Here is an 18,311-nt window from a genome sequence, read left to right as displayed (position 1 = left end):
CAATCGGGAAAAAAGGCGTCTACAGCACCCGGTGTTCCCAGGCGGTCACCCATCCAAGTACTAACCGGGCCCGACGTTGCTTAACTTCAGTGATCGGACGAGAACTGGTGTTTTCAACGTGGTATGGCCGTAGACGAGAGAAGACGAATAAAACCCGTAGTTATTCCAAACTCAAGTCCGCCGAAAATTGGTTTCTTTTCAAAAAAACTAGGCGTCTACAGCACCCGGTGTTCCCAGGCGGTCACCCATCCAAGTACTGACCGGGCCCGACGTTGCTTAACTTCAGTGATCGGACGAGAACTGGTGTTTTCAACGTGGTGTGGCCGTAGACGAGAGAAGGCGAATAAAACCCGTAGTTATGCTTAACTCAAGTCCGCCGAAAATTGGTTTCTTTTCAAAAAACTAGGCGTCTACAGCACCCGGTGTTCCCAGGCGGTCACCCATCCAAGTACTGACCGGGCCCGACGTTGCTTAACTTCAGTGATCGGACGAGAACTGGTGTTTTCAACGTGGTGTGGCCGTAGACGAGCGAAGGTGAATAAAACCCGTAGTTATTTTTACTCAAATTCTTTCTGTATCTTTTTTCCCCCGGGGCGTAGGGGGGGGGGGAGCTAATGTTATGCCAAAGAAGACGTACAATGGCCTGAAGTGCGGAAAATTGATTTTTAGTTGAAACAATCGGGAAAAAAGGCGTCTACAGCACCCGGTGTTCCCAGGCGGTCACCCATCCAAGTACTAACCGGGCCCGACGTTGCTTAACTTCAGTGATCGGACGAGAACTGGTGTTTTCAACGTGGTATGGCCGTAGACGAGAGAAGACGAATAAAACCCGTAGTTATTCCAAACTCAAGTCCGCCGAAAATTGGTTTCTTTTCAAAAAAACTAGGCGTCTACAGCACCCGGTGTTCCCAGGCGGTCACCCATCCAAGTACTGACCGGGCCCGACGTTGCTTAACTTCAGTGATCGGACGAGAACTGGTGTTTTCAACGTGGTGTGGCCGTAGACGAGAGAAGGCGAATAAAACCCGTAGTTATGCTTAACTCAAGTCCGCCGAAAATTGGTTTCTTTTCAAAAAACTAGGCGTCTACAGCACCCGGTGTTCCCAGGCGGTCACCCATCCAAGTACTGACCGGGCCCGACGTTGCTTAACTTCAGTGATCGGACGAGAACTGGTGTTTTCAACGTGGTGTGGCCGTAGACGAGCGAAGGTGAATAAAACCCGTAGTTATTTTTACTCAAATTCTTTCTGTATCTTTTTTCCCCCGGGGCGTAGGGGGGGGGGGGAGCTAATGTTATGCCAAAGAAGACGTACAATGGCCTGAAGTGCGGAAAATTGATTTTTAGTTGAAACAATCGGGAAAAAAGGCGTCTACAGCACCCGGTGTTCCCAGGCGGTCACCCATCCAAGTACTAACCGGGCCCGACGTTGCTTAACTTCAGTGATCGGACGAGAACTGGTGTTTTCAACGTGGTATGGCCGTAGACGAGAGAAGACGAATAAAACCCGTAGTTATTCCAAACTCAAGTCCGCCGAAAATTGGTTTCTTTTCAAAAAAACTAGGCGTCTACAGCACCCGGTGTTCCCAGGCGGTCACCCATCCAAGTACTGACCGGGCCCGACGTTGCTTAACTTCAGTGATCGGACGAGAACTGGTGTTTTCAACGTGGTGTGGCCGTAGACGAGAGAAGGCGAATAAAACCCGTAGTTATGCTTAACTCAAGTCCGCCGAAAATTGGTTTCTTTTCAAAAAACTAGGCGTCTACAGCACCCGGTGTTCCCAGGCGGTCACCCATCCAAGTACTGACCGGGCCCGACGTTGCTTAACTTCAGTGATCGGACGAGAACTGGTGTTTTCAACGTGGTGTGGCCGTAGACGAGCGAAGGTGAATAAAACCCGTAGTTATTTTTACTCAAATTCTTTCTGTATCTTTTTTCCCCCGGGGCGTAGGGGGGGGGGGAGCTAATGTTATGCCAAAGAAGACGTACAATGGCCTGAAGTGCGGAAAATTGATTTTTAGTTGAAACAATCGGGAAAAAAGGCGTCTACAGCACCCGGTGTTCCCAGGCGGTCACCCATCCAAGTACTAACCGGGCCCGACGTTGCTTAACTTCAGTGATCGGACGAGAACTGGTGTTTTCAACGTGGTATGGCCGTAGACGAGAGAAGACGAATAAAACCCGTAGTTATTCCAAACTCAAGTCCGCCGAAAATTGGTTTCTTTTCAAAAAAACTAGGCGTCTACAGCACCCGGTGTTCCCAGGCGGTCACCCATCCAAGTACTGACCGGGCCCGACGTTGCTTAACTTCAGTGATCGGACGAGAACTGGTGTTTTCAACGTGGTGTGGCCGTAGACGAGAGAAGGCGAATAAAACCCGTAGTTATGCTTAACTCAAGTCCGCCGAAAATTGGTTTCTTTTCAAAAAACTAGGCGTCTACAGCACCCGGTGTTCCCAGGCGGTCACCCATCCAAGTACTGACCGGGCCCGACGTTGCTTAACTTCAGTGATCGGACGAGAACTGGTGTTTTCAACGTGGTGTGGCCGTAGACGAGCGAAGGTGAATAAAACCCGTAGTTATTTTTACTCAAATTCTTTCTGTATCTTTTTTCCCCCGGGGCGTAGGGGGGGGGGGGAGCTAATGTTATGCCAAAGAAGACGTACAATGGCCTGAAGTGCGGAAAATTGATTTTTAGTTGAAACAATCGGGAAAAAAGGCGTCTACAGCACCCGGTGTTCCCAGGCGGTCACCCATCCAAGTACTAACCGGGCCCGACGTTGCTTAACTTCAGTGATCGGACGAGAACTGGTGTTTTCAACGTGGTATGGCCGTAGACGAGAGAAGACGAATAAAACCCGTAGTTATTCCAAACTCAAGTCCGCCGAAAATTGGTTTCTTTTCAAAAAAACTAGGCGTCTACAGCACCCGGTGTTCCCAGGCGGTCACCCATCCAAGTACTGACCGGGCCCGACGTTGCTTAACTTCAGTGATCGGACGAGAACTGGTGTTTTCAACGTGGTGTGGCCGTAGACGAGAGAAGGCGAATAAAACCCGTAGTTATGCTTAACTCAAGTCCGCCGAAAATTGGTTTCTTTTCCAAAAACTAGGCGTCTACAGCACCCGGTGTTCCCAGGCGGTCACCCATCCAAGTACTGACCGGGCCCGACGTTGCTTAACTTCAGTGATCGGACGAGAACTGGTGTTTTCAACGTGGTGTGGCCGTAGACGAGCGAAGGTGAATAAAACCCGTAGTTATTTTTACTCAAATTCTTTCTGTATCTTTTTTCCCCCGGGGCGTAGGGGGGGGGGGGGAGCTAATGTTATGCCAAAGAAGACGTACAATGGCCTGAAGTGCGGAAAACTGATTTTTAGTTGAAACAATCGGGAAAAAAGGCGTCTACAGCACCCGGTGTTCCCAGGCGGTCACCCATCCAAGTACTAACCGGGCCCGACGTTGCTTAACTTCAGTGATCGGACGAGAACTGGTGTTTTCAACGTGGTATGGCCGTAGACGAGAGAAGACGAATAAAACCCGTAGTTATTCCAAACTCAAGTCCGCCGAAAATTGGTTTCTTTTCAAAAAAACTAGGCGTCTACAGCACCCGGTGTTCCCAGGCGGTCACCCATCCAAGTACTGACCGGGCCCGACGTTGCTTAACTTCAGTGATCGGACGAGAACTGGTGTTTTCAACGTGGTGTGGCCGTAGACGAGAGAAGGCGAATAAAACCCGTAGTTATGCTTAACTCAAGTCCGCCGAAAATTGGTTTCTTTTCAAAAAACTAGGCGTCTACAGCACCCGGTGTTCCCAGGCGGTCACCCATCCAAGTACTGACCGGGCCCGACGTTGCTTAACTTCAGTGATCGGACGAGAACTGGTGTTTTCAACGTGGTGTGGCCGTAGACGAGCGAAGGTGAATAAAACCCGTAGTTATTTTTACTCAAATTCTTTCTGTATCTTTTTTCCCCCGGGGCGTAGGGGGGGGGGGAGCTAATGTTATGCCAAAGAAGACGTACAATGGCCTGAAGTGCGGAAAATTGATTTTTAGTTGAAACAATCGGGAAAAAAGGCGTCTACAGCACCCGGTGTTCCCAGGCGGTCACCCATCCAAGTACTAACCGGGCCCGACGTTGCTTAACTTCAGTGATCGGAAGAGAACTGGTGTTTTCAACGTGGTATGGCCGTAGACGAGAGAAGACGAATAAAACCCGTAGTTATTCCAAACTCAAGTCCGCCGAAAATTGGTTTCTTTTCAAAAAAACTAGGCGTCTACAGCACCCGGTGTTCCCAGGCGGTCACCCATCCAAGTACTGACCGGGCCCGACGTTGCTTAACTTCAGTGATCGGACGAGAACTGGTGTTTTCAACGTGGTGTGGCCGTAGACGAGAGAAGGCGAATAAAACCCGTAGTTATGCTTAACTCAAGTCCGCCGAAAATTGGTTTCTTTTCAAAAAACTAGGCGTCTACAGCACCCGGTGTTCCCAGGCGGTCACCCATCCAAGTACTGACCGGGCCCGACGTTGCTTAACTTCAGTGATCGGACGAGAACTGGTGTTTTCAACGTGGTGTGGCCGTAGACGAGCGAAGGTGAATAAAACCCGTAGTTATTTTTACTCAAATTCTTTCTGTATCTTTTTTCCCCCGGGGCGTAGGGGGGGGGGGAGCTAATGTTATGCCAAAGAAGACGTACAATGGCCTGAAGTGCGGAAAATTGATTTTTAGTTGAAACAATCGGGAAAAAAGGCGTCTACAGCACCCGGTGTTCCCAGGCGGTCACCCATCCAAGTACTAACCGGGCCCGACGTTGCTTAACTTCAGTGATCGGACGAGAACTGGTGTTTTCAACGTGGTATGGCCGTAGACGAGAGAAGACGAATAAAACCCGTAGTTATTCCAAACTCAAGTCCGCCGAAAATTGGTTTCTTTTCAAAAAAACTAGGCGTCTACAGCACCCGGTGTTCCCAGGCGGTCACCCATCCAAGTACTGACCGGGCCCGACGTTGCTTAACTTCAGTGATCGGACGAGAACTGGTGTTTTCAACGTGGTGTGGCCGTAGACGAGAGAAGGCGAATAAAACCCGTAGTTATGCTTAACTCAAGTCCGCCGAAAATTGGTTTCTTTTCCAAAAACTAGGCGTCTACAGCACCCGGTGTTCCCAGGCGGTCACCCATCCAAGTACTGACCGGGCCCGACGTTGCTTAACTTCAGTGATCGGACGAGAACTGGTGTTTTCAACGTGGTGTGGCCGTAGACGAGCGAAGGTGAATAAAACCCGTAGTTATTTTTACTCAAATTCTTTCTGTATCTTTTTTCCCCCGGGGCGTAGGGGGGGGGGGGAGCTAATGTTATGCCAAAGAAGACGTACAATGGCCTGAAGTGCGGAAAATTGATTTTTAGTTGAAACAATCGGGAAAAAAGGCGTCTACAGCACCCGGTGTTCCCAGGCGGTCACCCATCCAAGTACTAACCGGGCCCGACGTTGCTTAACTTCAGTGATCGGACGAGAACTGGTGTTTTCAACGTGGTATGGCCGTAGACGAGAGAAGACGAATAAAACCCGTAGTTATTCCAAACTCAAGTCCGCCGAAAATTGGTTTCTTTTCAAAAAAACTAGGCGTCTACAGCACCCGGTGTTCCCAGGCGGTCACCCATCCAAGTACTGACCGGGCCCGACGTTGCTTAACTTCAGTGATCGGACGAGAACTGGTGTTTTCAACGTGGTGTGGCCGTAGACGAGAGAAGGCGAATAAAACCCGTAGTTATGCTTAACTCAAGTCCGCCGAAAATTGGTTTCTTTTCAAAAAACTAGGCGTCTACAGCACCCGGTGTTCCCAGGCGGTCACCCATCCAAGTACTGACCGGGCCCGACGTTGCTTAACTTCAGTGATCGGACGAGAACTGGTGTTTTCAACGTGGTGTGGCCGTAGACGAGCGAAGGTGAATAAAACCCGTAGTTATTTTTACTCAAATTCTTTCTGTATCTTTTTTCCCCCGGGGCGTAGGGGGGGGGGAGCTAATGTTATGCCAAAGAAGACGTACAATGGCCTGAAGTGCGGAAAATTGATTTTTAGTTGAAACAATCGGGAAAAAAGGCGTCTACAGCACCCGGTGTTCCCAGGCGGTCACCCATCCAAGTACTAACCGGGCCCGACGTTGCTTAACTTCAGTGATCGGACGAGAACTGGTGTTTTCAACGTGGTATGGCCGTAGTCGAGAGAAGACGAATAAAACCCGTAGTTATTCCAAACTCAAGTCCGCCGAAAATTGGTTTCTTTTCAAAAAAACTAGGCGTCTACAGCACCCGGTGTTCCCAGGCGGTCACCCATCCAAGTACTGACCGGGCCCGACGTTGCTTAACTTCAGTGATCGGACGAGAACTGGTGTTTTCAACGTGGTGTGGCCGTAGACGAGAGAAGGCGAATAAAACCCGTAGTTATGCTTAACTCAAGTCCGCCGAAAATTGGTTTCTTTTCAAAAAACTAGGCGTCTACAGCACCCGGTGTTCCCAGGCGGTCACCCATCCAAGTACTGACCGGGCCCGACGTTGCTTAACTTCAGTGATCGGACGAGAACTGGTGTTTTCAACGTGGTGTGGCCGTAGACGAGCGAAGGTGAATAAAACCCGTAGTTATTTTTACTCAAATTCTTTCTGTATCTTTTTTCCCCCGGGGCGTAGGGGGGGGGGGGAGCTAATGTTATGCCAAAGAAGACGTACAATGGCCTGAAGTGCGGAAAATTGATTTTTAGTTGAAACAATCGGGAAAAAAGGCGTCTACAGCACCCGGTGTTCCCAGGCGGTCACCCATCCAAGTACTAACCGGGCCCGACGTTGCTTAACTTCAGTGATCGGACGAGAACTGGTGTTTTCAACGTGGTATGGCCGTAGACGAGAGAAGACGAATAAAACCCGTAGTTATTCCAAACTCAAGTCCGCCGAAAATTGGTTTCTTTTCAAAAAAACTAGGCGTCTACAGCACCCGGTGTTCCCAGGCGGTCACCCATCCAAGTACTGACCGGGCCCGACGTTGCTTAACTTCAGTGATCGGACGAGAACTGGTGTTTTCAACGTGGTGTGGCCGTAGACGAGAGAAGGCGAATAAAACCCGTAGTTATGCTTAACTCAAGTCCGCCGAAAATTGGTTTCTTTTCAAAAAACTAGGCGTCTACAGCACCCGGTGTTCCCAGGCGGTCACCCATCCAAGTACTGACCGGGCCCGACGTTGCTTAACTTCAGTGATCGGACGAGAACTGGTGTTTTCAACGTGGTGTGGCCGTAGACGAGCGAAGGTGAATAAAACCCGTAGTTATTTTTACTCAAATTCTTTCTGTATCTTTTTTCCCCCGGGGCGTAGGGGGGGGGGGAGCTAATGTTATGCCAAAGAAGACGTACAATGGCCTGAAGTGCGGAAAATTGATTTTTAGTTGAAACAATCGGGAAAAAAGGCGTCTACAGCACCCGGTGTTCCCAGGCGGTCACCCATCCAAGTACTAACCGGGCCCGACGTTGCTTAACTTCAGTGATCGGACGAGAACTGGTGTTTTCAACGTGGTATGGCCGTAGACGAGAGAAGACGAATAAAACCCGTAGTTATTCCAAACTCAAGTCCGCCGAAAATTGGTTTCTTTTCAAAAAAACTAGGCGTCTACAGCACCCGGTGTTCCCAGGCGGTCACCCATCCAAGTACTGACCGGGCCCGACGTTGCTTAACTTCAGTGATCGGACGAGAACTGGTGTTTTCAACGTGGTGTGGCCGTAGACGAGAGAAGGCGAATAAAACCCGTAGTTATGCTTAACTCAAGTCCGCCGAAAATTGGTTTCTTTTCAAAAAACTAGGCGTCTACAGCACCCGGTGTTCCCAGGCGGTCACCCATCCAAGTACTGACCGGGCCCGACGTTGCTTAACTTCAGTGATCGGACGAGAACTGGTGTTTTCAACGTGGTGTGGCCGTAGACGAGCGAAGGTGAATAAAACCCGTAGTTATTTTTACTCAAATTCTTTCTGTATCTTTTTTTCCCCGGGGCGTAGGGGGGGGGGGAGCTAATGTTATGCCAAAGAAGACGTACAATGGCCTGAAGTGCGGAAAATTGATTTTTAGTTGAAACAATCGGGAAAAAAGGCGTCTACAGCACCCGGTGTTCCCAGGCGGTCACCCATCCAAGTACTAACCGGGCCCGACGTTGCTTAACTTCAGTGATCGGACGAGAACTGGTGTTTTCAACGTGGTATGGCCGTAGACGAGAGAAGACGAATAAAACCCGTAGTTATTCCAAACTCAAGTCCGCCGAAAATTGGTTTCTTTTCAAAAAAACTAGGCGTCTACAGCACCCGGTGTTCCCAGGCGGTCACCCATCCAAGTACTGACCGGGCCCGACGTTGCTTAACTTCAGTGATCGGACGAGAACTGGTGTTTTCAACGTGGTGTGGCCGTAGACGAGAGAAGGCGAATAAAACCCGTAGTTATGCTTAACTCAAGTCCGCCGAAAATTGGTTTCTTTTCAAAAAACTAGGCGTCTACAGCACCCGGTGTTCCCAGGCGGTCACCCATCCAAGTACTGACCGGGCCCGACGTTGCTTAACTTCAGTGATCGGACGAGAACTGGTGTTTTCAACGTGGTGTGGCCGTAGACGAGCGAAGGTGAATAAAACCCGTAGTTATTTTTACTCAAATTCTTTCTGTATCTTTTTTCCCCCGGGGCGTAGGGGGGGGGGGAGCTAATGTTATGCCAAAGAAGACGTACAATGGCCTGAAGTGCGGAAAATTGATTTTTAGTTGAAACAATCGGGAAAAAAGGCGTCTACAGCACCCGGTGTTCCCAGGCGGTCACCCATCCAAGTACTAACCGGGCCCGACGTTGCTTAACTTCAGTGATCGGACGAGAACTGGTGTTTTCAACGTGGTATGGCCGTAGACGAGAGAAGACGAATAAAACCCGTAGTTATTCCAAACTCAAGTCCGCCGAAAATTGGTTTCTTTTCAAAAAAACTAGGCGTCTACAGCACCCGGTGTTCCCAGGCGGTCACCCATCCAAGTACTGACCGGGCCCGACGTTGCTTAACTTCAGTGATCGGACGAGAACTGGTGTTTTCAACGTGGTGTGGCCGTAGACGAGAGAAGGCGAATAAAACCCGTAGTTATGCTTAACTCAAGTCCGCCGAAAATTGGTTTCTTTTCAAAAAACTAGGCGTCTACAGCACCCGGTGTTCCCAGGCGGTCACCCATCCAAGTACTGACCGGGCCCGACGTTGCTTAACTTCAGTGATCGGACGAGAACTGGTGTTTTCAACGTGGTGTGGCCGTAGACGAGCGAAGGTGAATAAAACCCGTAGTTATTTTTACTCAAATTCTTTCTGTATCTTTTTTCCCCCGGGGCGTAGGGGGGGGGGGAGCTAATGTTATGCCAAAGAAGACGTACAATGGCCTGAAGTGCGGAAAATTGATTTTTAGTTGAAACAATCGGGAAAAAAGGCGTCTACAGCACCCGGTGTTCCCAGGCGGTCACCCATCCAAGTACTAACCGGGCCCGACGTTGCTTAACTTCAGTGATCGGACGAGAACTGGTGTTTTCAACGTGGTATGGCCGTAGACGAGAGAAGACGAATAAAACCCGTAGTTATTCCAAACTCAAGTCCGCCGAAAATTGGTTTCTTTTCAAAAAAACTAGGCGTCTACAGCACCCGGTGTTCCCAGGCGGTCACCCATCCAAGTACTGACCGGGCCCGACGTTGCTTAACTTCAGTGATCGGACGAGAACTGGTGTTTTCAACGTGGTGTGGCCGTAGACGAGAGAAGGCGAATAAAACCCGTAGTTATGCTTAACTCAAGTCCGCCGAAAATTGGTTTCTTTTCAAAAAACTAGGCGTCTACAGCACCCGGTGTTCCCAGGCGGTCACCCATCCAAGTACTGACCGGGCCCGACGTTGCTTAACTTCAGTGATCGGACGAGAACTGGTGTTTTCAACGTGGTGTGGCCGTAGACGAGCGAAGGTGAATAAAACCCGTAGTTATTTTTACTCAAATTCTTTCTGTATCTTTTTTCCCCCGGGGCGTAGGGGGGGGGGGGGAGCTAATGTTATGCCAAAGAAGACGTACAATGGCCTGAAGTGCGGAAAATTGATTTTTAGTTGAAACAATCGGGAAAAAAGGCGTCTACAGCACCCGGTGTTCCCAGGCGGTCACCCATCCAAGTACTAACCGGGCCCGACGTTGCTTAACTTCAGTGATCGGACGAGAACTGGTGTTTTCAACGTGGTATGGCCGTAGACGAGAGAAGACGAATAAAACCCGTAGTTATTCCAAACTCAAGTCCGCCGAAAATTGGTTTCTTTTCAAAAAAACTAGGCGTCTACAGCACCCGGTGTTCCCAGGCGGTCACCCATCCAAGTACTGACCGGGCCCGACGTTGCTTAACTTCAGTGATCGGACGAGAACTGGTGTTTTCAACGTGGTGTGGCCGTAGACGAGAGAAGGCGAATAAAACCCGTAGTTATGCTTAACTCAAGTCCGCCGAAAATTGGTTTCTTTTCAAAAAACTAGGCGTCTACAGCACCCGGTGTTCCCAGGCGGTCACCCATCCAAGTACTGACCGGGCCCGACGTTGCTTAACTTCAGTGATCGGACGAGAACTGGTGTTTTCAACGTGGTGTGGCCGTAGACGAGCGAAGGTGAATAAAACCCGTAGTTATTTTTACTCAAATTCTTTCTGTATCTTTTTTCCCCCGGGGCGTAGGGGGGGGGGAGCTAATGTTATGCCAAAGAAGACGTACAATGGCCTGAAGTGCGGAAAATTGATTTTTAGTTGAAACAATCGGGAAAAAAGGCGTCTACAGCACCCGGTGTTCCCAGGCGGTCACCCATCCAAGTACTAACCGGGCCCGACGTTGCTTAACTTCAGTGATCGGACGAGAACTGGTGTTTTCAACGTGGTATGGCCGTAGACGAGAGAAGACGAATAAAACCCGTAGTTATTCCAAACTCAAGTCCGCCGAAAATTGGTTTCTTTTCAAAAAAACTAGGCGTCTACAGCACCCGGTGTTCCCAGGCGGTCACCCATCCAAGTACTGACCGGGCCCGACGTTGCTTAACTTCAGTGATCGGACGAGAACTGGTGTTTTCAACGTGGTGTGGCCGTAGACGAGAGAAGGCGAATAAAACCCGTAGTTATGCTTAACTCAAGTCCGCCGAAAATTGGTTTCTTTTCAAAAAACTAGGCGTCTACAGCACCCGGTGTTCCCAGGCGGTCACCCATCCAAGTACTGACCGGGCCCGACGTTGCTTAACTTCAGTGATCGGACGAGAACTGGTGTTTTCAACGTGGTGTGGCCGTAGACGAGCGAAGGTGAATAAAACCCGTAGTTATTTTTACTCAAATTCTTTCTGTATCTTTTTTCCCCCGGGGCGTAGGGGGGGGGGGAGCTAATGTTATGCCAAAGAAGACGTACAATGGCCTGAAGTGCGGAAAATTGATTTTTAGTTGAAACAATCGGGAAAAAAGGCGTCTACAGCACCCGGTGTTCCCAGGCGGTCACCCATCCAAGTACTAACCGGGCCCGACGTTGCTTAACTTCAGTGATCGGACGAGAACTGGTGTTTTCAACGTGGTATGGCCGTAGACGAGAGAAGACGAATAAAACCCGTAGTTATTCCAAACTCAAGTCCGCCGAAAATTGGTTTCTTTTCAAAAAAACTAGGCGTCTACAGCACCCGGTGTTCCCAGGCGGTCACCCATCCAAGTACTGACCGGGCCCGACGTTGCTTAACTTCAGTGATCGGACGAGAACTGGTGTTTTCAACGTGGTGTGGCCGTAGACGAGAGAAGGCGAATAAAACCCGTAGTTATGCTTAACTCAAGTCCGCCGAAAATTGGTTTCTTTTCAAAAAACTAGGCGTCTACAGCACCCGGTGTTCCCAGGCGGTCACCCATCCAAGTACTGACCGGGCCCGACGTTGCTTAACTTCAGTGATCGGACGAGAACTGGTGTTTTCAACGTGGTGTGGCCGTAGACGAGCGAAGGTGAATAAAACCCGTAGTTATTTTTACTCAAATTCTTTCTGTATCTTTTTTCCCCCGGGGCGTAGGGGGGGGGGGGAGCTAATGTTATGCCAAAGAAGACGTACAATGGCCTGAAGTGCGGAAAATTGATTTTTAGTTGAAACAATCGGGAAAAAAGGCGTCTACAGCACCCGGTGTTCCCAGGCGGTCACCCATCCAAGTACTAACCGGGCCCGACGTTGCTTAACTTCAGTGATCGGACGAGAACTGGTGTTTTCAACGTGGTATGGCCGTAGACGAGAGAAGACGAATAAAACCCGTAGTTATTCCAAACTCAAGTCCGCCGAAAATTGGTTTCTTTTCAAAAAAACTAGGCGTCTACAGCACCCGGTGTTCCCAGGCGGTCACCCATCCAAGTACTGACCGGGCCCGACGTTGCTTAACTTCAGTGATCGGACGAGAACTGGTGTTTTCAACGTGGTGTGGCCGTAGACGAGAGAAGGCGAATAAAACCCGTAGTTATGCTTAACTCAAGTCCGCCGAAAATTGGTTTCTTTTCAAAAAACTAGGCGTCTACAGCACCCGGTGTTCCCAGGCGGTCACCCATCCAAGTACTGACCGGGCCCGACGTTGCTTAACTTCAGTGATCGGACGAGAACTGGTGTTTTCAACGTGGTGTGGCCGTAGACGAGCGAAGGTGAATAAAACCCGTAGTTATTTTTACTCAAATTCTTTCTGTATCTTTTTTCCCCCGGGGCGTAGGGGGGGGGGGGAGCTAATGTTATGCCAAAGAAGACGTACAATGGCCTGAAGTGCGGAAAATTGATTTTTAGTTGAAACAATCGGGAAAAAAGGCGTCTACAGCACCCGGTGTTCCCAGGCGGTCACCCATCCAAGTACTAACCGGGCCCGACGTTGCTTAACTTCAGTGATCGGACGAGAACTGGTGTTTTCAACGTGGTATGGCCGTAGACGAGAGAAGACGAATAAAACCCGTAGTTATTCCAAACTCAAGTCCGCCGAAAATTGGTTTCTTTTCAAAAAAACTAGGCGTCTACAGCACCCGGTGTTCCCAGGCGGTCACCCATCCAAGTACTGACCGGGCCCGACGTTGCTTAACTTCAGTGATCGGACGAGAACTGGTGTTTTCAACGTGGTGTGGCCGTAGACGAGAGAAGGCGAATAAAACCCGTAGTTATGCTTAACTCAAGTCCGCCGAAAATTGGTTTCTTTTCAAAAAACTAGGCGTCTACAGCACCCGGTGTTCCCAGGCGGTCACCCATCCAAGTACTGACCGGGCCCGACGTTGCTTAACTTCAGTGATCGGACGAGAACTGGTGTTTTCAACGTGGTGTGGCCGTAGACGAGCGAAGGTGAATAAAACCCGTAGTTATTTTTACTCAAATTCTTTCTGTATCTTTTTTCCCCCGGGGCGTAGGGGGGGGGGGGGGAGCTAATGTTATGCCAAAGAAGACGTACAATGGCCTGAAGTGCGGAAAATTGATTTTTAGTTGAAACAATCGGGAAAAAAGGCGTCTACAGCACCCGGTGTTCCCAGGCGGTCACCCATCCAAGTACTAACCGGGCCCGACGTTGCTTAACTTCAGTGATCGGACGAGAACTGGTGTTTTCAACGTGGTATGGCCGTAGACGAGAGAAGACGAATAAAACCCGTAGTTATTCCAAACTCAAGTCCGCCGAAAATTGGTTTCTTTTCAAAAAAACTAGGCGTCTACAGCACCCGGTGTTCCCAGGCGGTCACCCATCCAAGTACTGACCGGGCCCGACGTTGCTTAACTTCAGTGATCGGACGAGAACTGGTGTTTTCAACGTGGTGTGGCCGTAGACGAGAGAAGGCGAATAAAACCCGTAGTTATGCTTAACTCAAGTCCGCCGAAAATTGGTTTCTTTTCAAAAAACTAGGCGTCTACAGCACCCGGTGTTCCCAGGCGGTCACCCATCCAAGTACTGACCGGGCCCGACGTTGCTTAACTTCAGTGATCGGACGAGAACTGGTGTTTTCAACGTGGTGTGGCCGTAGACGAGCGAAGGTGAATAAAACCCGTAGTTATTTTTACTCAAATTCTTTCTGTATCTTTTTTCCCCCGGGGCGTAGGGGGGGGGGGGGGAGCTAATGTTATGCCAAAGAAGACGTACAATGGCCTGAAGTGCGGAAAATTGATTTTTAGTTGAAACAATCGGGAAAAAAGGCGTCTACAGCACCCGGTGTTCCCAGGCGGTCACCCATCCAAGTACTAACCGGGCCCGACGTTGCTTAACTTCAGTGATCGGACGAGAACTGGTGTTTTCAACGTGGTATGGCCGTAGACGAGAGAAGACGAATAAAACCCGTAGTTATTCCAAACTCAAGTCCGCCGAAAATTGGTTTCTTTTCAAAAAAACTAGGCGTCTACAGCACCCGGTGTTCCCAGGCGGTCACCCATCCAAGTACTGACCGGGCCCGACGTTGCTTAACTTCAGTGATCGGACGAGAACTGGTGTTTTCAACGTGGTGTGGCCGTAGACGAGAGAAGGCGAATAAAACCCGTAGTTATGCTTAACTCAAGTCCGCCGAAAATTGGTTTCTTTTCAAAAAACTAGGCGTCTACAGCACCCGGTGTTCCCAGGCGGTCACCCATCCAAGTACTGACCGGGCCCGACGTTGCTTAACTTCAGTGATCGGACGAGAACTGGTGTTTTCAACGTGGTGTGGCCGTAGACGAGCGAAGGTGAATAAAACCCGTAGTTATTTTTACTCAAATTCTTTCTGTATCTTTTTTCCCCCGGGGCGTAGGGGGGGGGGGGGAGCTAATGTTATGCCAAAGAAGACGTACAATGGCCTGAAGTGCGGAAAATTGATTTTTAGTTGAAACAATCGGGAAAAAAGGCGTCTACAGCACCCGGTGTTCCCAGGCGGTCACCCATCCAAGTACTAACCGGGCCCGACGTTGCTTAACTTCAGTGATCGGACGAGAACTGGTGTTTTCAACGTGGTATGGCCGTAGACGAGAGAAGACGAATAAAACCCGTAGTTATTCCAAACTCAAGTCCGCCGAAAATTGGTTTCTTTTCAAAAAAACTAGGCGTCTACAGCACCCGGTGTTCCCAGGCGGTCACCCATCCAAGTACTGACCGGGCCCGACGTTGCTTAACTTCAGTGATCGGACGAGAACTGGTGTTTTCAACGTGGTGTGGCCGTAGACGAGAGAAGGCGAATAAAACCCGTAGTTATGCTTAACTCAAGTCCGCCGAAAATTGGTTTCTTTTCAAAAAACTAGGCGTCTACAGCACCCGGTGTTCCCAGGCGGTCACGCATCCAAGTACTGACCGGGCCCGACGTTGCTTAACTTCAGTGATCGGACGAGAACTGGTGTTTTCAACGTGGTGTGGCCGTAGACGAGCGAAGGTGAATAAAACCCGTAGTTATTTTTACTCAAATTCTTTCTGTATCTTTTTTCCCCCGGGGCGTAGGGGGGGGGGGGAGCTAATGTTATGCCAAAGAAGACGTACAATGGCCTGAAGTGCGGAAAATTGATTTTTAGTTGAAACAATCGGGAAAAAAGGCGTCTACAGCACCCGGTGTTCCCAGGCGGTCACCCATCCAAGTACTAACCGGGCCCGACGTTGCTTAACTTCAGTAATCGGACGAGAACTGGTGTTTTCAACGTGGTATGGCCGTAGACGAGAGAAGACGAATAAAACCCGTAGTTATTCCAAACTCAAGTCCGCCGAAAATTGGTTTCTTTTCAAAAAAACTAGGCGTCTACAGCACCCGGTGTTCCCAGGCGGTCACCCATCCAAGTACTGACCGGGCCCGACGTTGCTTAACTTCAGTGATCGGACGAGAACTGGTGTTTTCAACGTGGTGTGGCCGTAGACGAGAGAAGGCGAATAAAACCCGTAGTTATGCTTAACTCAAGTCCGCCGAAAATTGGTTTCTTTTCAAAAAACTAGGCGTCTACAGCACCCGGTGTTCCCAGGCGGTCACCCATCCAAGTACTGACCGGGCCCGACGTTGCTTAACTTCAGTGATCGGACGAGAACTGGTGTTTTCAACGTGGTGTGGCCGTAGACGAGCGAAGGTGAATAAAACCCGTAGTTATTTTTACTCAAATTCTTTCTGTATCTTTTTTCCCCCGGGGCGTAGGGGGGGGGGGGGAGCTAATGTTATGCCAAAGAAGACGTACAATGGCCTGAAGTGCGGAAAATTGATTTTTAGTTGAAACAATCGGGAAAAAAGGCGTCTACAGCACCCGGTGTTCCCAGGCGGTCACCCATCCAAGTACTAACCGGGCCCGACGTTGCTTAACTTCAGTGATCGGACGAGAACTGGTGTTTTCAACGTGGTATGGCCGTAGACGAGAGAAGACGAATAAAACCCGTAGTTATTCCAAACTCAAGTCCGCCGAAAATTGGTTTCTTTTCAAAAAAACTAGGCGTCTACAGCACCCGGTGTTCCCAGGCGGTCACCCATCCAAGTACTGACCGGGCCCGACGTTGCTTAACTTCAGTGATCGGACGAGAACTGGTGTTTTCAACGTGGTGTGGCCGTAGACGAGAGAAGGCGAATAAAACCCGTAGTTATGCTTAACTCAAGTCCGCCGAAAATTGGTTTCTTTTCAAAAAACTAGGCGTCTACAGCACCCGGTGTTCCCAGGCGGTCACCCATCCAAGTACTGACCGGGCCCGACGTTGCTTAACTTCAGTGATCGGACGAGAACTGGTGTTTTCAACGTGGTGTGGCCGTAGACGAGCGAAGGTGAATAAAACCCGTAGTTATTTTTACTCAAATTCTTTCTGTATCTTTTTTCCCCCGGGGCGTAGGGGGGGGGGGGAGCTAATGTTATGCCAAAGAAGACGTACAATGGCCTGAAGTGCGGAAAATTGATTTTTAGTTGAAACAATCGGGAAAAAAGGCGTCTACAGCACCCGGTGTTCCCAGGCGGTCACCCATCCAAGTACTAACCGGGCCCGACGTTGCTTAACTTCAGTGATCGGACGAGAACTGGTGTTTTCAACGTGGTATGGCCGTAGACGAGAGAAGACGAATAAAACCCGTAGTTATTCCAAACTCAAGTCCGCCGAAAATTGGTTTCTTTTCAAAAAAACTAGGCGTCTACAGCACCCGGTGTTCCCAGGCGGTCACCCATCCAAGTACTGACCGGGCCCGACGTTGCTTAACTTCAGTGATCGGACGAGAACTGGTGTTTTCAACGTGGTGTGGCCGTAGACGAGAGAAGGCGAATAAAACCCGTAGTTATGCTTAACTCAAGTCCGCCGAAAATTGGTTTCTTTTCAAAAAACTAGGCGTCTACAGCACCCGGTGTTCCCAGGCGGTCACCCATCCAAGTACTGACCGGGCCCGACGTTGCTTAACTTCAGTGATCGGACGAGAACTGGTGTTTTCAACGTGGTGTGGCCGTAGACGAGCGAAGGTGAATAAAACCCGTAGTTATTTTTACTCAAATTCTTTCTGTATCTTTTTTCCCCCGGGGCGTAGGGGGGGGGGGGGAGCTAATGTTATGCCAAAGAAGACGTACAATGGCCTGAAGTGCGGAAAATTGATTTTTAGTTGAAACAATCGGGAAAAAAGGCGTCTACAGCACCCGGTGTTCCCAGGCGGTCACCCATCCAAGTACTAACCGGGCCCGACGTTGCTTAACTTCAGTGATCGGACGAGAACTGGTGTTTTCAACGTGGTATGGCCGTAGACGAGAGAAGACGAATAAAACCCGTAGTTATTCCAAACTCAAGTCCGCCGAAAATTGGTTTCTTTTCAAAAAAACTAGGCGTCTACAGCACCCGGTGTTCCCAGGCGGTCACCCATCCAAGTACTGACCGGGCCCGACGTTGCTTAACTTCAGTGATCGGACGAGAACTGGTGTTTTCAACGTGGTGTGGCCGTAGACGAGAGAAGGCGAATAAAACCCGTAGTTATGCTTAACTCAAGTCCGCCGAAAATTGGTTTCTTTTCAAAAAACTAGGCGTCTACAGCACCCGGTGTTCCCAGGCGGTCACCCATCCAAGTACTGACCGGGCCCGACGTTGCTTAACTTCAGTGATCGGACGAGAACTGGTGTTTTCAACGTGGTGTGGCCGTAGACGAGCGAAGGTGAATAAAACCCGTAGTTATTTTTACTCAAATTCTTTCTGTATCTTTTTTCCCCCGGGGCGTAGGGGGGGGGGGGAGCTAATGTTATGCCAAAGAAGACGTACAATGGCCTGAAGTGCGGAAAATTGATTTTTAGTTGAAACAATCGGGAAAAAAGGCGTCTACAGCACCCGGTGTTCCCAGGCGGTCACCCATCCAAGTACTA

The 18,311-nt window shown here is 49.7% G+C and overlaps 81 non-coding genes across 81 annotated transcripts; all 81 read right to left on the bottom strand.

Moving 5' to 3' along the window:
• Positions 1–16: 16 nt before the first annotated feature.
• On the bottom strand, positions 17–135 carry LOC130011819 (5S ribosomal RNA). Its single transcript, XR_008787129.1, has one exon. It is a non-coding gene; the product is annotated as a 5S ribosomal RNA (ribosomal RNA).
• Positions 136–212: 77 nt separating this feature from the next.
• Positions 213–331, bottom strand: LOC130011978 (5S ribosomal RNA). The gene has a single exon (XR_008787293.1). It is a non-coding gene; the product is annotated as a 5S ribosomal RNA (ribosomal RNA).
• A 76-nt stretch (positions 332–407) lies between these two features.
• On the bottom strand, positions 408–526 carry LOC130011977 (5S ribosomal RNA). Its single transcript, XR_008787292.1, has one exon. It is a non-coding gene; the product is annotated as a 5S ribosomal RNA (ribosomal RNA).
• A 165-nt stretch (positions 527–691) lies between these two features.
• Positions 692–810, bottom strand: LOC130011808 (5S ribosomal RNA). The gene has a single exon (XR_008787118.1). It is a non-coding gene; the product is annotated as a 5S ribosomal RNA (ribosomal RNA).
• A 77-nt stretch (positions 811–887) lies between these two features.
• LOC130011976 (5S ribosomal RNA) lies at positions 888–1,006 on the bottom strand. The gene has a single exon (XR_008787291.1). It is a non-coding gene; the product is annotated as a 5S ribosomal RNA (ribosomal RNA).
• Positions 1,007–1,082: 76 nt separating this feature from the next.
• On the bottom strand, positions 1,083–1,201 carry LOC130011974 (5S ribosomal RNA). Its single transcript, XR_008787289.1, has one exon. It is a non-coding gene; the product is annotated as a 5S ribosomal RNA (ribosomal RNA).
• Positions 1,202–1,367: 166 nt separating this feature from the next.
• LOC130011796 (5S ribosomal RNA) lies at positions 1,368–1,486 on the bottom strand. The gene has a single exon (XR_008787106.1). It is a non-coding gene; the product is annotated as a 5S ribosomal RNA (ribosomal RNA).
• Positions 1,487–1,563: 77 nt separating this feature from the next.
• On the bottom strand, positions 1,564–1,682 carry LOC130011973 (5S ribosomal RNA). Its single transcript, XR_008787288.1, has one exon. It is a non-coding gene; the product is annotated as a 5S ribosomal RNA (ribosomal RNA).
• Positions 1,683–1,758: 76 nt separating this feature from the next.
• On the bottom strand, positions 1,759–1,877 carry LOC130011972 (5S ribosomal RNA). The gene has a single exon (XR_008787287.1). It is a non-coding gene; the product is annotated as a 5S ribosomal RNA (ribosomal RNA).
• Positions 1,878–2,042: 165 nt separating this feature from the next.
• Positions 2,043–2,161, bottom strand: LOC130011785 (5S ribosomal RNA). Its single transcript, XR_008787095.1, has one exon. It is a non-coding gene; the product is annotated as a 5S ribosomal RNA (ribosomal RNA).
• Positions 2,162–2,238: 77 nt separating this feature from the next.
• LOC130011971 (5S ribosomal RNA) lies at positions 2,239–2,357 on the bottom strand. Its single transcript, XR_008787286.1, has one exon. It is a non-coding gene; the product is annotated as a 5S ribosomal RNA (ribosomal RNA).
• A 76-nt stretch (positions 2,358–2,433) lies between these two features.
• On the bottom strand, positions 2,434–2,552 carry LOC130011970 (5S ribosomal RNA). The gene has a single exon (XR_008787285.1). It is a non-coding gene; the product is annotated as a 5S ribosomal RNA (ribosomal RNA).
• A 166-nt stretch (positions 2,553–2,718) lies between these two features.
• Positions 2,719–2,837, bottom strand: LOC130011774 (5S ribosomal RNA). Its single transcript, XR_008787083.1, has one exon. It is a non-coding gene; the product is annotated as a 5S ribosomal RNA (ribosomal RNA).
• A 77-nt stretch (positions 2,838–2,914) lies between these two features.
• LOC130011969 (5S ribosomal RNA) lies at positions 2,915–3,033 on the bottom strand. Its single transcript, XR_008787284.1, has one exon. It is a non-coding gene; the product is annotated as a 5S ribosomal RNA (ribosomal RNA).
• A 76-nt stretch (positions 3,034–3,109) lies between these two features.
• On the bottom strand, positions 3,110–3,228 carry LOC130011968 (5S ribosomal RNA). The gene has a single exon (XR_008787283.1). It is a non-coding gene; the product is annotated as a 5S ribosomal RNA (ribosomal RNA).
• A 167-nt stretch (positions 3,229–3,395) lies between these two features.
• On the bottom strand, positions 3,396–3,514 carry LOC130011763 (5S ribosomal RNA). The gene has a single exon (XR_008787072.1). It is a non-coding gene; the product is annotated as a 5S ribosomal RNA (ribosomal RNA).
• Positions 3,515–3,591: 77 nt separating this feature from the next.
• On the bottom strand, positions 3,592–3,710 carry LOC130011967 (5S ribosomal RNA). Its single transcript, XR_008787282.1, has one exon. It is a non-coding gene; the product is annotated as a 5S ribosomal RNA (ribosomal RNA).
• Positions 3,711–3,786: 76 nt separating this feature from the next.
• Positions 3,787–3,905, bottom strand: LOC130011966 (5S ribosomal RNA). The gene has a single exon (XR_008787281.1). It is a non-coding gene; the product is annotated as a 5S ribosomal RNA (ribosomal RNA).
• Positions 3,906–4,070: 165 nt separating this feature from the next.
• LOC130011895 (5S ribosomal RNA) lies at positions 4,071–4,189 on the bottom strand. The gene has a single exon (XR_008787209.1). It is a non-coding gene; the product is annotated as a 5S ribosomal RNA (ribosomal RNA).
• Positions 4,190–4,266: 77 nt separating this feature from the next.
• LOC130011965 (5S ribosomal RNA) lies at positions 4,267–4,385 on the bottom strand. The gene has a single exon (XR_008787280.1). It is a non-coding gene; the product is annotated as a 5S ribosomal RNA (ribosomal RNA).
• Positions 4,386–4,461: 76 nt separating this feature from the next.
• Positions 4,462–4,580, bottom strand: LOC130011963 (5S ribosomal RNA). Its single transcript, XR_008787278.1, has one exon. It is a non-coding gene; the product is annotated as a 5S ribosomal RNA (ribosomal RNA).
• A 165-nt stretch (positions 4,581–4,745) lies between these two features.
• On the bottom strand, positions 4,746–4,864 carry LOC130011752 (5S ribosomal RNA). Its single transcript, XR_008787061.1, has one exon. It is a non-coding gene; the product is annotated as a 5S ribosomal RNA (ribosomal RNA).
• A 77-nt stretch (positions 4,865–4,941) lies between these two features.
• LOC130011962 (5S ribosomal RNA) lies at positions 4,942–5,060 on the bottom strand. Its single transcript, XR_008787277.1, has one exon. It is a non-coding gene; the product is annotated as a 5S ribosomal RNA (ribosomal RNA).
• Positions 5,061–5,136: 76 nt separating this feature from the next.
• Positions 5,137–5,255, bottom strand: LOC130011961 (5S ribosomal RNA). The gene has a single exon (XR_008787276.1). It is a non-coding gene; the product is annotated as a 5S ribosomal RNA (ribosomal RNA).
• A 166-nt stretch (positions 5,256–5,421) lies between these two features.
• LOC130011741 (5S ribosomal RNA) lies at positions 5,422–5,540 on the bottom strand. The gene has a single exon (XR_008787050.1). It is a non-coding gene; the product is annotated as a 5S ribosomal RNA (ribosomal RNA).
• A 77-nt stretch (positions 5,541–5,617) lies between these two features.
• On the bottom strand, positions 5,618–5,736 carry LOC130011960 (5S ribosomal RNA). The gene has a single exon (XR_008787275.1). It is a non-coding gene; the product is annotated as a 5S ribosomal RNA (ribosomal RNA).
• A 76-nt stretch (positions 5,737–5,812) lies between these two features.
• On the bottom strand, positions 5,813–5,931 carry LOC130011959 (5S ribosomal RNA). The gene has a single exon (XR_008787274.1). It is a non-coding gene; the product is annotated as a 5S ribosomal RNA (ribosomal RNA).
• Positions 5,932–6,095: 164 nt separating this feature from the next.
• LOC130011902 (5S ribosomal RNA) lies at positions 6,096–6,214 on the bottom strand. The gene has a single exon (XR_008787216.1). It is a non-coding gene; the product is annotated as a 5S ribosomal RNA (ribosomal RNA).
• A 77-nt stretch (positions 6,215–6,291) lies between these two features.
• On the bottom strand, positions 6,292–6,410 carry LOC130011958 (5S ribosomal RNA). The gene has a single exon (XR_008787273.1). It is a non-coding gene; the product is annotated as a 5S ribosomal RNA (ribosomal RNA).
• Positions 6,411–6,486: 76 nt separating this feature from the next.
• On the bottom strand, positions 6,487–6,605 carry LOC130011957 (5S ribosomal RNA). Its single transcript, XR_008787272.1, has one exon. It is a non-coding gene; the product is annotated as a 5S ribosomal RNA (ribosomal RNA).
• A 166-nt stretch (positions 6,606–6,771) lies between these two features.
• On the bottom strand, positions 6,772–6,890 carry LOC130011729 (5S ribosomal RNA). Its single transcript, XR_008787039.1, has one exon. It is a non-coding gene; the product is annotated as a 5S ribosomal RNA (ribosomal RNA).
• A 77-nt stretch (positions 6,891–6,967) lies between these two features.
• Positions 6,968–7,086, bottom strand: LOC130011956 (5S ribosomal RNA). Its single transcript, XR_008787271.1, has one exon. It is a non-coding gene; the product is annotated as a 5S ribosomal RNA (ribosomal RNA).
• Positions 7,087–7,162: 76 nt separating this feature from the next.
• Positions 7,163–7,281, bottom strand: LOC130011955 (5S ribosomal RNA). Its single transcript, XR_008787270.1, has one exon. It is a non-coding gene; the product is annotated as a 5S ribosomal RNA (ribosomal RNA).
• Positions 7,282–7,446: 165 nt separating this feature from the next.
• LOC130011718 (5S ribosomal RNA) lies at positions 7,447–7,565 on the bottom strand. The gene has a single exon (XR_008787028.1). It is a non-coding gene; the product is annotated as a 5S ribosomal RNA (ribosomal RNA).
• A 77-nt stretch (positions 7,566–7,642) lies between these two features.
• On the bottom strand, positions 7,643–7,761 carry LOC130011954 (5S ribosomal RNA). The gene has a single exon (XR_008787269.1). It is a non-coding gene; the product is annotated as a 5S ribosomal RNA (ribosomal RNA).
• A 76-nt stretch (positions 7,762–7,837) lies between these two features.
• Positions 7,838–7,956, bottom strand: LOC130011952 (5S ribosomal RNA). Its single transcript, XR_008787267.1, has one exon. It is a non-coding gene; the product is annotated as a 5S ribosomal RNA (ribosomal RNA).
• A 165-nt stretch (positions 7,957–8,121) lies between these two features.
• On the bottom strand, positions 8,122–8,240 carry LOC130011707 (5S ribosomal RNA). Its single transcript, XR_008787016.1, has one exon. It is a non-coding gene; the product is annotated as a 5S ribosomal RNA (ribosomal RNA).
• A 77-nt stretch (positions 8,241–8,317) lies between these two features.
• Positions 8,318–8,436, bottom strand: LOC130011951 (5S ribosomal RNA). The gene has a single exon (XR_008787266.1). It is a non-coding gene; the product is annotated as a 5S ribosomal RNA (ribosomal RNA).
• Positions 8,437–8,512: 76 nt separating this feature from the next.
• On the bottom strand, positions 8,513–8,631 carry LOC130011950 (5S ribosomal RNA). Its single transcript, XR_008787265.1, has one exon. It is a non-coding gene; the product is annotated as a 5S ribosomal RNA (ribosomal RNA).
• A 165-nt stretch (positions 8,632–8,796) lies between these two features.
• Positions 8,797–8,915, bottom strand: LOC130011696 (5S ribosomal RNA). The gene has a single exon (XR_008787005.1). It is a non-coding gene; the product is annotated as a 5S ribosomal RNA (ribosomal RNA).
• Positions 8,916–8,992: 77 nt separating this feature from the next.
• LOC130011949 (5S ribosomal RNA) lies at positions 8,993–9,111 on the bottom strand. The gene has a single exon (XR_008787264.1). It is a non-coding gene; the product is annotated as a 5S ribosomal RNA (ribosomal RNA).
• Positions 9,112–9,187: 76 nt separating this feature from the next.
• On the bottom strand, positions 9,188–9,306 carry LOC130011948 (5S ribosomal RNA). Its single transcript, XR_008787263.1, has one exon. It is a non-coding gene; the product is annotated as a 5S ribosomal RNA (ribosomal RNA).
• Positions 9,307–9,471: 165 nt separating this feature from the next.
• Positions 9,472–9,590, bottom strand: LOC130011684 (5S ribosomal RNA). The gene has a single exon (XR_008786993.1). It is a non-coding gene; the product is annotated as a 5S ribosomal RNA (ribosomal RNA).
• Positions 9,591–9,667: 77 nt separating this feature from the next.
• Positions 9,668–9,786, bottom strand: LOC130011947 (5S ribosomal RNA). The gene has a single exon (XR_008787262.1). It is a non-coding gene; the product is annotated as a 5S ribosomal RNA (ribosomal RNA).
• A 76-nt stretch (positions 9,787–9,862) lies between these two features.
• On the bottom strand, positions 9,863–9,981 carry LOC130011946 (5S ribosomal RNA). The gene has a single exon (XR_008787261.1). It is a non-coding gene; the product is annotated as a 5S ribosomal RNA (ribosomal RNA).
• A 167-nt stretch (positions 9,982–10,148) lies between these two features.
• On the bottom strand, positions 10,149–10,267 carry LOC130011673 (5S ribosomal RNA). The gene has a single exon (XR_008786982.1). It is a non-coding gene; the product is annotated as a 5S ribosomal RNA (ribosomal RNA).
• Positions 10,268–10,344: 77 nt separating this feature from the next.
• On the bottom strand, positions 10,345–10,463 carry LOC130011945 (5S ribosomal RNA). The gene has a single exon (XR_008787260.1). It is a non-coding gene; the product is annotated as a 5S ribosomal RNA (ribosomal RNA).
• A 76-nt stretch (positions 10,464–10,539) lies between these two features.
• On the bottom strand, positions 10,540–10,658 carry LOC130011944 (5S ribosomal RNA). Its single transcript, XR_008787259.1, has one exon. It is a non-coding gene; the product is annotated as a 5S ribosomal RNA (ribosomal RNA).
• A 164-nt stretch (positions 10,659–10,822) lies between these two features.
• On the bottom strand, positions 10,823–10,941 carry LOC130011662 (5S ribosomal RNA). Its single transcript, XR_008786971.1, has one exon. It is a non-coding gene; the product is annotated as a 5S ribosomal RNA (ribosomal RNA).
• A 77-nt stretch (positions 10,942–11,018) lies between these two features.
• Positions 11,019–11,137, bottom strand: LOC130011943 (5S ribosomal RNA). Its single transcript, XR_008787258.1, has one exon. It is a non-coding gene; the product is annotated as a 5S ribosomal RNA (ribosomal RNA).
• A 76-nt stretch (positions 11,138–11,213) lies between these two features.
• LOC130011941 (5S ribosomal RNA) lies at positions 11,214–11,332 on the bottom strand. The gene has a single exon (XR_008787256.1). It is a non-coding gene; the product is annotated as a 5S ribosomal RNA (ribosomal RNA).
• Positions 11,333–11,497: 165 nt separating this feature from the next.
• On the bottom strand, positions 11,498–11,616 carry LOC130011643 (5S ribosomal RNA). The gene has a single exon (XR_008786952.1). It is a non-coding gene; the product is annotated as a 5S ribosomal RNA (ribosomal RNA).
• Positions 11,617–11,693: 77 nt separating this feature from the next.
• LOC130011940 (5S ribosomal RNA) lies at positions 11,694–11,812 on the bottom strand. The gene has a single exon (XR_008787255.1). It is a non-coding gene; the product is annotated as a 5S ribosomal RNA (ribosomal RNA).
• Positions 11,813–11,888: 76 nt separating this feature from the next.
• On the bottom strand, positions 11,889–12,007 carry LOC130011939 (5S ribosomal RNA). The gene has a single exon (XR_008787254.1). It is a non-coding gene; the product is annotated as a 5S ribosomal RNA (ribosomal RNA).
• A 166-nt stretch (positions 12,008–12,173) lies between these two features.
• Positions 12,174–12,292, bottom strand: LOC130011568 (5S ribosomal RNA). The gene has a single exon (XR_008786875.1). It is a non-coding gene; the product is annotated as a 5S ribosomal RNA (ribosomal RNA).
• A 77-nt stretch (positions 12,293–12,369) lies between these two features.
• On the bottom strand, positions 12,370–12,488 carry LOC130011938 (5S ribosomal RNA). The gene has a single exon (XR_008787253.1). It is a non-coding gene; the product is annotated as a 5S ribosomal RNA (ribosomal RNA).
• A 76-nt stretch (positions 12,489–12,564) lies between these two features.
• LOC130011937 (5S ribosomal RNA) lies at positions 12,565–12,683 on the bottom strand. Its single transcript, XR_008787252.1, has one exon. It is a non-coding gene; the product is annotated as a 5S ribosomal RNA (ribosomal RNA).
• A 166-nt stretch (positions 12,684–12,849) lies between these two features.
• LOC130011457 (5S ribosomal RNA) lies at positions 12,850–12,968 on the bottom strand. The gene has a single exon (XR_008786764.1). It is a non-coding gene; the product is annotated as a 5S ribosomal RNA (ribosomal RNA).
• A 77-nt stretch (positions 12,969–13,045) lies between these two features.
• On the bottom strand, positions 13,046–13,164 carry LOC130011936 (5S ribosomal RNA). The gene has a single exon (XR_008787251.1). It is a non-coding gene; the product is annotated as a 5S ribosomal RNA (ribosomal RNA).
• Positions 13,165–13,240: 76 nt separating this feature from the next.
• LOC130011935 (5S ribosomal RNA) lies at positions 13,241–13,359 on the bottom strand. The gene has a single exon (XR_008787250.1). It is a non-coding gene; the product is annotated as a 5S ribosomal RNA (ribosomal RNA).
• Positions 13,360–13,527: 168 nt separating this feature from the next.
• LOC130011346 (5S ribosomal RNA) lies at positions 13,528–13,646 on the bottom strand. The gene has a single exon (XR_008786653.1). It is a non-coding gene; the product is annotated as a 5S ribosomal RNA (ribosomal RNA).
• Positions 13,647–13,723: 77 nt separating this feature from the next.
• On the bottom strand, positions 13,724–13,842 carry LOC130011934 (5S ribosomal RNA). Its single transcript, XR_008787249.1, has one exon. It is a non-coding gene; the product is annotated as a 5S ribosomal RNA (ribosomal RNA).
• A 76-nt stretch (positions 13,843–13,918) lies between these two features.
• LOC130011933 (5S ribosomal RNA) lies at positions 13,919–14,037 on the bottom strand. Its single transcript, XR_008787248.1, has one exon. It is a non-coding gene; the product is annotated as a 5S ribosomal RNA (ribosomal RNA).
• A 168-nt stretch (positions 14,038–14,205) lies between these two features.
• Positions 14,206–14,324, bottom strand: LOC130011235 (5S ribosomal RNA). The gene has a single exon (XR_008786540.1). It is a non-coding gene; the product is annotated as a 5S ribosomal RNA (ribosomal RNA).
• A 77-nt stretch (positions 14,325–14,401) lies between these two features.
• On the bottom strand, positions 14,402–14,520 carry LOC130011932 (5S ribosomal RNA). Its single transcript, XR_008787247.1, has one exon. It is a non-coding gene; the product is annotated as a 5S ribosomal RNA (ribosomal RNA).
• Positions 14,521–14,596: 76 nt separating this feature from the next.
• Positions 14,597–14,715, bottom strand: LOC130011930 (5S ribosomal RNA). The gene has a single exon (XR_008787245.1). It is a non-coding gene; the product is annotated as a 5S ribosomal RNA (ribosomal RNA).
• Positions 14,716–14,882: 167 nt separating this feature from the next.
• On the bottom strand, positions 14,883–15,001 carry LOC130011125 (5S ribosomal RNA). The gene has a single exon (XR_008786430.1). It is a non-coding gene; the product is annotated as a 5S ribosomal RNA (ribosomal RNA).
• A 77-nt stretch (positions 15,002–15,078) lies between these two features.
• Positions 15,079–15,197, bottom strand: LOC130011929 (5S ribosomal RNA). The gene has a single exon (XR_008787244.1). It is a non-coding gene; the product is annotated as a 5S ribosomal RNA (ribosomal RNA).
• A 76-nt stretch (positions 15,198–15,273) lies between these two features.
• On the bottom strand, positions 15,274–15,392 carry LOC130011630 (5S ribosomal RNA). Its single transcript, XR_008786937.1, has one exon. It is a non-coding gene; the product is annotated as a 5S ribosomal RNA (ribosomal RNA).
• A 166-nt stretch (positions 15,393–15,558) lies between these two features.
• Positions 15,559–15,677, bottom strand: LOC130011909 (5S ribosomal RNA). The gene has a single exon (XR_008787223.1). It is a non-coding gene; the product is annotated as a 5S ribosomal RNA (ribosomal RNA).
• A 77-nt stretch (positions 15,678–15,754) lies between these two features.
• On the bottom strand, positions 15,755–15,873 carry LOC130011928 (5S ribosomal RNA). The gene has a single exon (XR_008787243.1). It is a non-coding gene; the product is annotated as a 5S ribosomal RNA (ribosomal RNA).
• A 76-nt stretch (positions 15,874–15,949) lies between these two features.
• Positions 15,950–16,068, bottom strand: LOC130011927 (5S ribosomal RNA). The gene has a single exon (XR_008787242.1). It is a non-coding gene; the product is annotated as a 5S ribosomal RNA (ribosomal RNA).
• A 167-nt stretch (positions 16,069–16,235) lies between these two features.
• On the bottom strand, positions 16,236–16,354 carry LOC130011014 (5S ribosomal RNA). The gene has a single exon (XR_008786319.1). It is a non-coding gene; the product is annotated as a 5S ribosomal RNA (ribosomal RNA).
• Positions 16,355–16,431: 77 nt separating this feature from the next.
• Positions 16,432–16,550, bottom strand: LOC130011926 (5S ribosomal RNA). The gene has a single exon (XR_008787240.1). It is a non-coding gene; the product is annotated as a 5S ribosomal RNA (ribosomal RNA).
• Positions 16,551–16,626: 76 nt separating this feature from the next.
• On the bottom strand, positions 16,627–16,745 carry LOC130011925 (5S ribosomal RNA). Its single transcript, XR_008787239.1, has one exon. It is a non-coding gene; the product is annotated as a 5S ribosomal RNA (ribosomal RNA).
• Positions 16,746–16,911: 166 nt separating this feature from the next.
• LOC130012025 (5S ribosomal RNA) lies at positions 16,912–17,030 on the bottom strand. The gene has a single exon (XR_008787340.1). It is a non-coding gene; the product is annotated as a 5S ribosomal RNA (ribosomal RNA).
• A 77-nt stretch (positions 17,031–17,107) lies between these two features.
• On the bottom strand, positions 17,108–17,226 carry LOC130011924 (5S ribosomal RNA). The gene has a single exon (XR_008787238.1). It is a non-coding gene; the product is annotated as a 5S ribosomal RNA (ribosomal RNA).
• A 76-nt stretch (positions 17,227–17,302) lies between these two features.
• LOC130011923 (5S ribosomal RNA) lies at positions 17,303–17,421 on the bottom strand. The gene has a single exon (XR_008787237.1). It is a non-coding gene; the product is annotated as a 5S ribosomal RNA (ribosomal RNA).
• A 167-nt stretch (positions 17,422–17,588) lies between these two features.
• On the bottom strand, positions 17,589–17,707 carry LOC130011914 (5S ribosomal RNA). Its single transcript, XR_008787228.1, has one exon. It is a non-coding gene; the product is annotated as a 5S ribosomal RNA (ribosomal RNA).
• A 77-nt stretch (positions 17,708–17,784) lies between these two features.
• On the bottom strand, positions 17,785–17,903 carry LOC130011922 (5S ribosomal RNA). The gene has a single exon (XR_008787236.1). It is a non-coding gene; the product is annotated as a 5S ribosomal RNA (ribosomal RNA).
• A 76-nt stretch (positions 17,904–17,979) lies between these two features.
• Positions 17,980–18,098, bottom strand: LOC130011921 (5S ribosomal RNA). The gene has a single exon (XR_008787235.1). It is a non-coding gene; the product is annotated as a 5S ribosomal RNA (ribosomal RNA).
• Between the last annotated feature and the right edge of the window lie 213 nt (positions 18,099–18,311).

Source organism: Patella vulgata, chromosome 2, assembly GCF_932274485.2.
Source record: "Patella vulgata chromosome 2, xgPatVulg1.2, whole genome shotgun sequence".
Taxonomy (NCBI): domain Eukaryota; kingdom Metazoa; phylum Mollusca; class Gastropoda; family Patellidae; genus Patella; species Patella vulgata.
This window is presented reverse-complemented; position numbering and strand designations above follow the sequence as displayed.